The sequence below is a fragment of the Miscanthus floridulus genome, chromosome 18 (assembly GCF_019320115.1).
Source record: "Miscanthus floridulus cultivar M001 chromosome 18, ASM1932011v1, whole genome shotgun sequence".
NCBI lineage: Eukaryota > Viridiplantae > Streptophyta > Magnoliopsida > Poales > Poaceae > Miscanthus > Miscanthus floridulus.
This window is the reverse complement of record NC_089597.1, coordinates 61,347,558-61,353,557: the sequence shown is the minus strand read 5'-3', so window position 1 is coordinate 61,353,557 and position 6,000 is coordinate 61,347,558.

Here is a 6,000-nt window from a genome sequence, read left to right as displayed (position 1 = left end):
TTCTTCACCAAGTTGATCCACATCAACTCCAACTCCCTCTCCTTTATAAATGTGCCAACACTACCAAGTGTACACCACCATGTGTATGTGTGTTAGCTTTTCACAATCATTTCCCAAAGGATGTTAGCCACTCAACTTGCCACGCCACTCGATCCTAGCAACGATGCAAAGTTAGATCACTCGAGTGGCACTAGATGACCGATATGCAAACAAGTTTGCCCCTCTTGATAGTACGACCATCTATCCTAAACCCGGTCATAAACTTCTCTACACACCTATGACCGGTGAAATAAAATGCCCTAGGTTATACCTTTGCCTTGCGCATTCCATTCCATCTCCTCCAATGTTGATGCAACACATGCACCAACATGATCAACAATGATATGATTCACTTCATATCATCATGTGATCATATTGGTTCATCGATCTTGACTTTACTTGCTCTTCACCATTGCCATCGTCCATCGGCGCCAAGTCTTGCTCAAGCTTCACCGCCACGCGGTCCATCACTCCAAAGCCTTCGACTTGCCCTTCACGCTTGTAACCGGTCCATCAAGCCAAGTCTTGTCTTAATCTTCTCCACCTTGATCACATGACTCAATGTCATGTCTCATGTGCATTTAAGCTCCTTCATCATCACATGTGTGAGCTTTGCAACATCTCCAAGCCATTTTCACCTTCATGGCATATGTTGCTCACACACATGTACCTATGGACTAATCACCTGTGTATCTCACATAAACACAATTAGTCCACCTAAGTTGTCACTCAATTACCAAAACCAAACAAGGACCTTTCAAAGAGGGACTTTCACAAGAAGAAGAAGAGTGGAAAGGCCTACAGCGTCGGTGATTGGCTCACGGACATTGATTCATCTAGTGGATCATCCGATGATGATAGTGAAAATGAGAAGGTGGCTGCCATTGCTATTGATCTTTCATCTTCACCGCCACCATCGCCATCATGAAACAACGACTACTGCAACTGCAGCACCGGACGTGTCCGGTGCAGGCAATTGGGGTACACCGGACGCCAAAGTGTGCACGAAGCATAGTCATAGGCGTTCACCAGACGTGTTCGGTGATGCACCGGACGGGTGCACCAAACTGGGTTTCTAGAGACGATGCAAGGGGGTTGGAGAAGGTCAAAATGCACTGGACGTGTCCAGTGGCGCACTAGACATCACAGCGGATGCCTGAGTCTTCAACCGTCGGCAACGGCTAGTGCCTAATGGCTAGCTAATGTGGACGCATCGGACATGTCTAGTGCCTGCACGGAAAGTTTGTGTAGCCTCCAACGCTAGTTTCAAGTGAGGGGCTATATATACATGACTAGTGTTTAGTGAGCTTTGCATACCACCTGATCATAAGGTGCTTGCGCACACCGTGTTTATACTCGGAGCGGCTCTACAGAATTGGACACCACTGCCGGCCTCATCACTGCCGGATTTTAAGAAACCGACAGTAATAGTCCATCACTGCCGTTTTTTGGCTAAAACCGGCAGTAATAGGATCAACCGACACTAATATTCGGGTCTTCACTATCAGTTCATATCTCTGTCGGTTTTAGCTATTAACCGGCAGTGATATTGGGTCATCACTGCCAGTTTTAGCCAAGAACCGACACTGATACTATCACTGTCGGTTTGTGGCTTGAACCGATAGGATATGCTGTAAGAAAACTTCATAAGTTTCTCATATAATGTTCGATTAAGACGAAATTTATATCAAAGTTATAGTACTCGACGAGGTCTACAACTTTTTAGTTTAAATTTTTTTAATTTGAGATCATTTAGATGTCCAAATATTTATCATTTGAAATCATCTATTTAACGAAAACTACGTTCGATTTCTCAAATTAAAAATTTGAATTTTTCAAACGACGTCGGATAGAGAAACGCCAAAACAAAACTTGTAGATATCGAATAGTTATGCAACTTTGTAGTTGACAACTTTTTCATTTAAAATCATTTACTAGTTCAAAATATTTTTTGAAATTAAATTTTAAAATTGTTTAAGAACTCTGATTTATCTTTTTAATCTCTGGCTAAAATTTGGAACTAGTCTTTCTCTCTTATACTAACTTCAAATTTGATGATTGTTTTCTTAAAAAATTCTAAAATCATGCTCTATCAATTTATTGTGTTCTTATAACTATTATTTTATCCATCTTTTCATGTGATTGTGTTTTATCTATTTGAATTTTGAATTTCAAAAAATGCCAACTTCAAACGTTATTTTGGAACACTAAATGATTTTAGCTGAAAAAACCATGAACATAGAAGTTGTAGAACTTATCAAGATCTACAACTTTTATTTTGGTCATTTCTTCATCCGATAAAGTGGTAGTGACATTGTTCACAAAATTTACGTATCTCTTTTATAGTTTCATAAACTAGAAGAGGGATATTTTATATTTATGAAAAATGTTACTACCACTATATCGGATGAATAAATGATCAAATGACTAAAAATAAAAGTCATAGATCTCGGAAAGTTATGACACTATGTAGTTGATAACTTTTTGATTTGAAATCATCTTGAGAAAAACTATGTTTGAATTTCTAAAATTTAAAATTTAAAATTTATAAACGATCTCGGATGAAGAAACTATCAAAATAAAAGTTGTAGATCTCAAAAAGTTATGAAACTTTGTAGTTGACAATTTTTGATATGAAATCATCTTGTCAAAAAAACTACGTTTGAATTTTCAAAAATTTAAAATTTAAATTTTTTAAATGACCTCGGATGGACAAACAGCAAAAACGAAAGTTGTAGATATCAAAAAGTTATGAAACTTTATAGTTGATAACTTTTTGATTTGAAATCATCTTGTCATGAAAAACTATGTTTGAATTTCTTAAATTTGAAATTCAAATTTTATAAACGACCTCGGATGGTGAAACTACCAAAATGAAACTTCTAGATTCCGAAAAGTTATAAAACTTTGTAGTTGACAACTTTTTCATTTGAATTTGGTTAGGGTCCCAAATACGCATTTCAAAATCAGATAAACATAAAATGGCTAGGACGAAAATCTCATTCGAACACAAATAACTTGCAGGTGGAGTGGTTAGGGGCTGAAGACCAGAAGCAGAAGGTGAGGGGTTCGAGCGCCGGTGGCCGCGAAGCGTGTGATTTTCGCGTGAAAAATCGTGTGACTTGTGACTTGCGATGCCCGACCGTGTGGCTGTCCCTCTCCCGAAATTAAAAAAAAATCCTTATTTTTTTGCCTGTTTTTTGGAATTCCTAAAAATCATATCAGTGTCGGTTCATAAGAACTGGCTATGATGTCAACCCCATATCACTGCCAGTTCAAAATCCGATAGTGAAGGGGGGTTATGAACCGGCAGTGAGGTCAAAAACTGGGGTAGTGACACCGGACGCCAAAGTGTGCACCAAGCACAGTCACACGCGTTCACCAGACGTGTCCGGTGATGCACCGGACGGGTGCACCAAACTGGGTTTTGAGAGACGATGCAAGAGGGTTGGAGAAGGTCAAAATGCACTGGACGTGTCCGGTGGCGCACCAGACATCACACCGGATGCCCGAGTCTCCAACCATCGGCAATGGCTATCGGACATGTCCAATGCCTGCACGGAAAGTTTGTGTAGCCTCCAACGGCTAGTGTTAAGTGAGGGACTATATATATATAACTAGTGTTTAGTGAGGTTTGCATACTACTTGATCATAAGGTGCTTACGCACACTGTGTTTATACTCGGAGCGGCTTGTAGTGTCTTGTGAGACCACACCAACCGTGTTTAAAGTGTGGTCGGCCGCCACCATGTACCGAAGGGAACGAGGCCCGCAGCGGTTTGGCTGAAAACTCGATTGTGAAGATGGCAGTGAAAGCATCTAGGCCCCTAATTGGGTTTTGGTGATTAATGACAATACAAGATTACTATGACTAACGTGTGTTTTACAGAGGCAATCAAGTTAGGTCATGGTAATGGAGATCAATTGGGCAATCAAGGTGGTCATGCCCCTACGATGGAAATTGTTTCGGTTTTCAAAGGATGGACGACAAGGCTAAGGATGACTAGTTCTAAGTGTCGATTGGAGTTGGAGAGACACTTAGAGTAGTTTAGGACTTTGTTTTTTTTGTCGTACTATTAAGGGGGGTATGGACGGGTAGCTTGACCTAGATGAGTCTAGTGAGTTAGGTGTGGTGCACACTTGTCAAAACTAGCGCTAGGTAGCTCCTACATATGCCTATGATCCTATGGAGCAAACTTCATTCACATATGATCGAGAGTTGGAAGTGAATGGAGGGTCAAATGCTGACCGGACGCTGGCTCCGGTTGGACCGGACGCTGGCTGCAGGGTTCGGTCAGTTCATTTGATCAAGGAGAATGCATCTGGCGCGACCGGACGCTGAGTGGTCGAGTGACCAGACACTGAGGGCCAGTGTCCGGTCGACTCCAGTAAGGTTCCAGAAGAGAAAATCTGCGACTGGATGCGTCCGGTGAGTACTGACTGGACCCTGGGGGTTCAGCGTCCGGTTGAGTACAGTAAGGTTCTAGTGAGGGTTAAATGCGACCGGACGCGTCCGGTCAGTGGTGATCGGACCCTGCCAGCATCCGGTCAGCACTAAAACACTGGTGTGCGGGTTGAACTGACCGGAGCATCCAGTCAACATGACCAGAGCGTCCGGTCACCCCGTAGAGGCACATAACGGTTCATTTTTCAGCCAATGTTATAAATAGAATCTCCACTCGTGTGTGGAGTCACTTTTGCTCATTTCAACAGCTGAGAAACACGTTTGTGAGTACCAAGAAGAGCAAGGTCCTAGTAAGATGATTGAGATTCGAGAATTCAAGAGAGTAGCCTCATTAGTGAATCAAGAGTAGCAAAGTGTGCATCCACCGTTCTCATTAGGCTTCGCGTGGTCAAGTGAGAGTTCGTGCTTGTTACTCTTGGTGATCGCCATCACCTAGACAGCTTAGTGGTGATTGGGAGCTTGGTGATCACCCAGCGGAGCTTGTGGGTGACCCAACTCAAGTTGTGAGCGGTTGTGGGTGATTCACCGTGACGGAGTGTCGAAGAATCAACCCGTAGAGAGCACTTGATCCTTGCGCGGATCAAGGGGGAGCTACACCCTTGCACGGGTGCTCCAACGAGGACTAGTGGGGAGTGGTGACTCTCTGATACCTCGACAAAACATCGTCGTGTTCCTCTCTCTCTCTATTTACTTTGAGCATTTACTTTGAGCAATTCAATACTTGTTTTTACATTCATAGAATTGCCATGCTAGAGTAAGTTTGAAACATAGGTTGCAAGTCCTTTGTGCATTAGTTTAATAGAAACACCTTTCTAGGCACAAGGGGTTAATTGGGCTAACCGTAGGATTTAATTATTGCAAGAAAATTTAGAATTAGCCCAATTCACCCCCTCTCTTGGGCATCTTAATCCTTTCAATTAGTATCGGAGCCTCGTGCTCTAGTTTTAAGCTTAACCGCTTAAGAGCAAGATGTCTTTCGAGGATGGACCTCCTCCTATCTTTGAGGGAGTTGACTTTCCATATTGGAAAATCCGCATGGAGGCGTACTTAGAAGCTCTAGACGTTGGTATACTTAGAGCTGCCTCACAAGGCTTCCCAAACCTCGGGATGCTACACACTTACAAGGCGATGAGGTTAATTATGAAAAGTGGAATGCAGAGGCTCGAAGCACCATCTTTAGAGGCCTTTTGCAAAGATGTGTTCAACCGCGTAAGGAACCACAAAGACGCCCGTGCACTATGGTCGGACGTTTGTGTGCTCCATGAGGGAACCAAGAGTGAGCGTGAGGAACGCTATCATCTTGTAATCAAAAAGCTAAATTCATTTGAGATGCTTCCCAAAGAATGTGCTAATGAGATGTATTCACGTTTGAATGTTCTTGTAGAGAAAGTCAATGGGCTTGGACTTACTCAAATATCACCATCCGACGTTGTGAGAAAGATCTTGAGTGTCCTCCCCATTGACAAGTATGGGCATATTGTGACCGTGCTACACCAA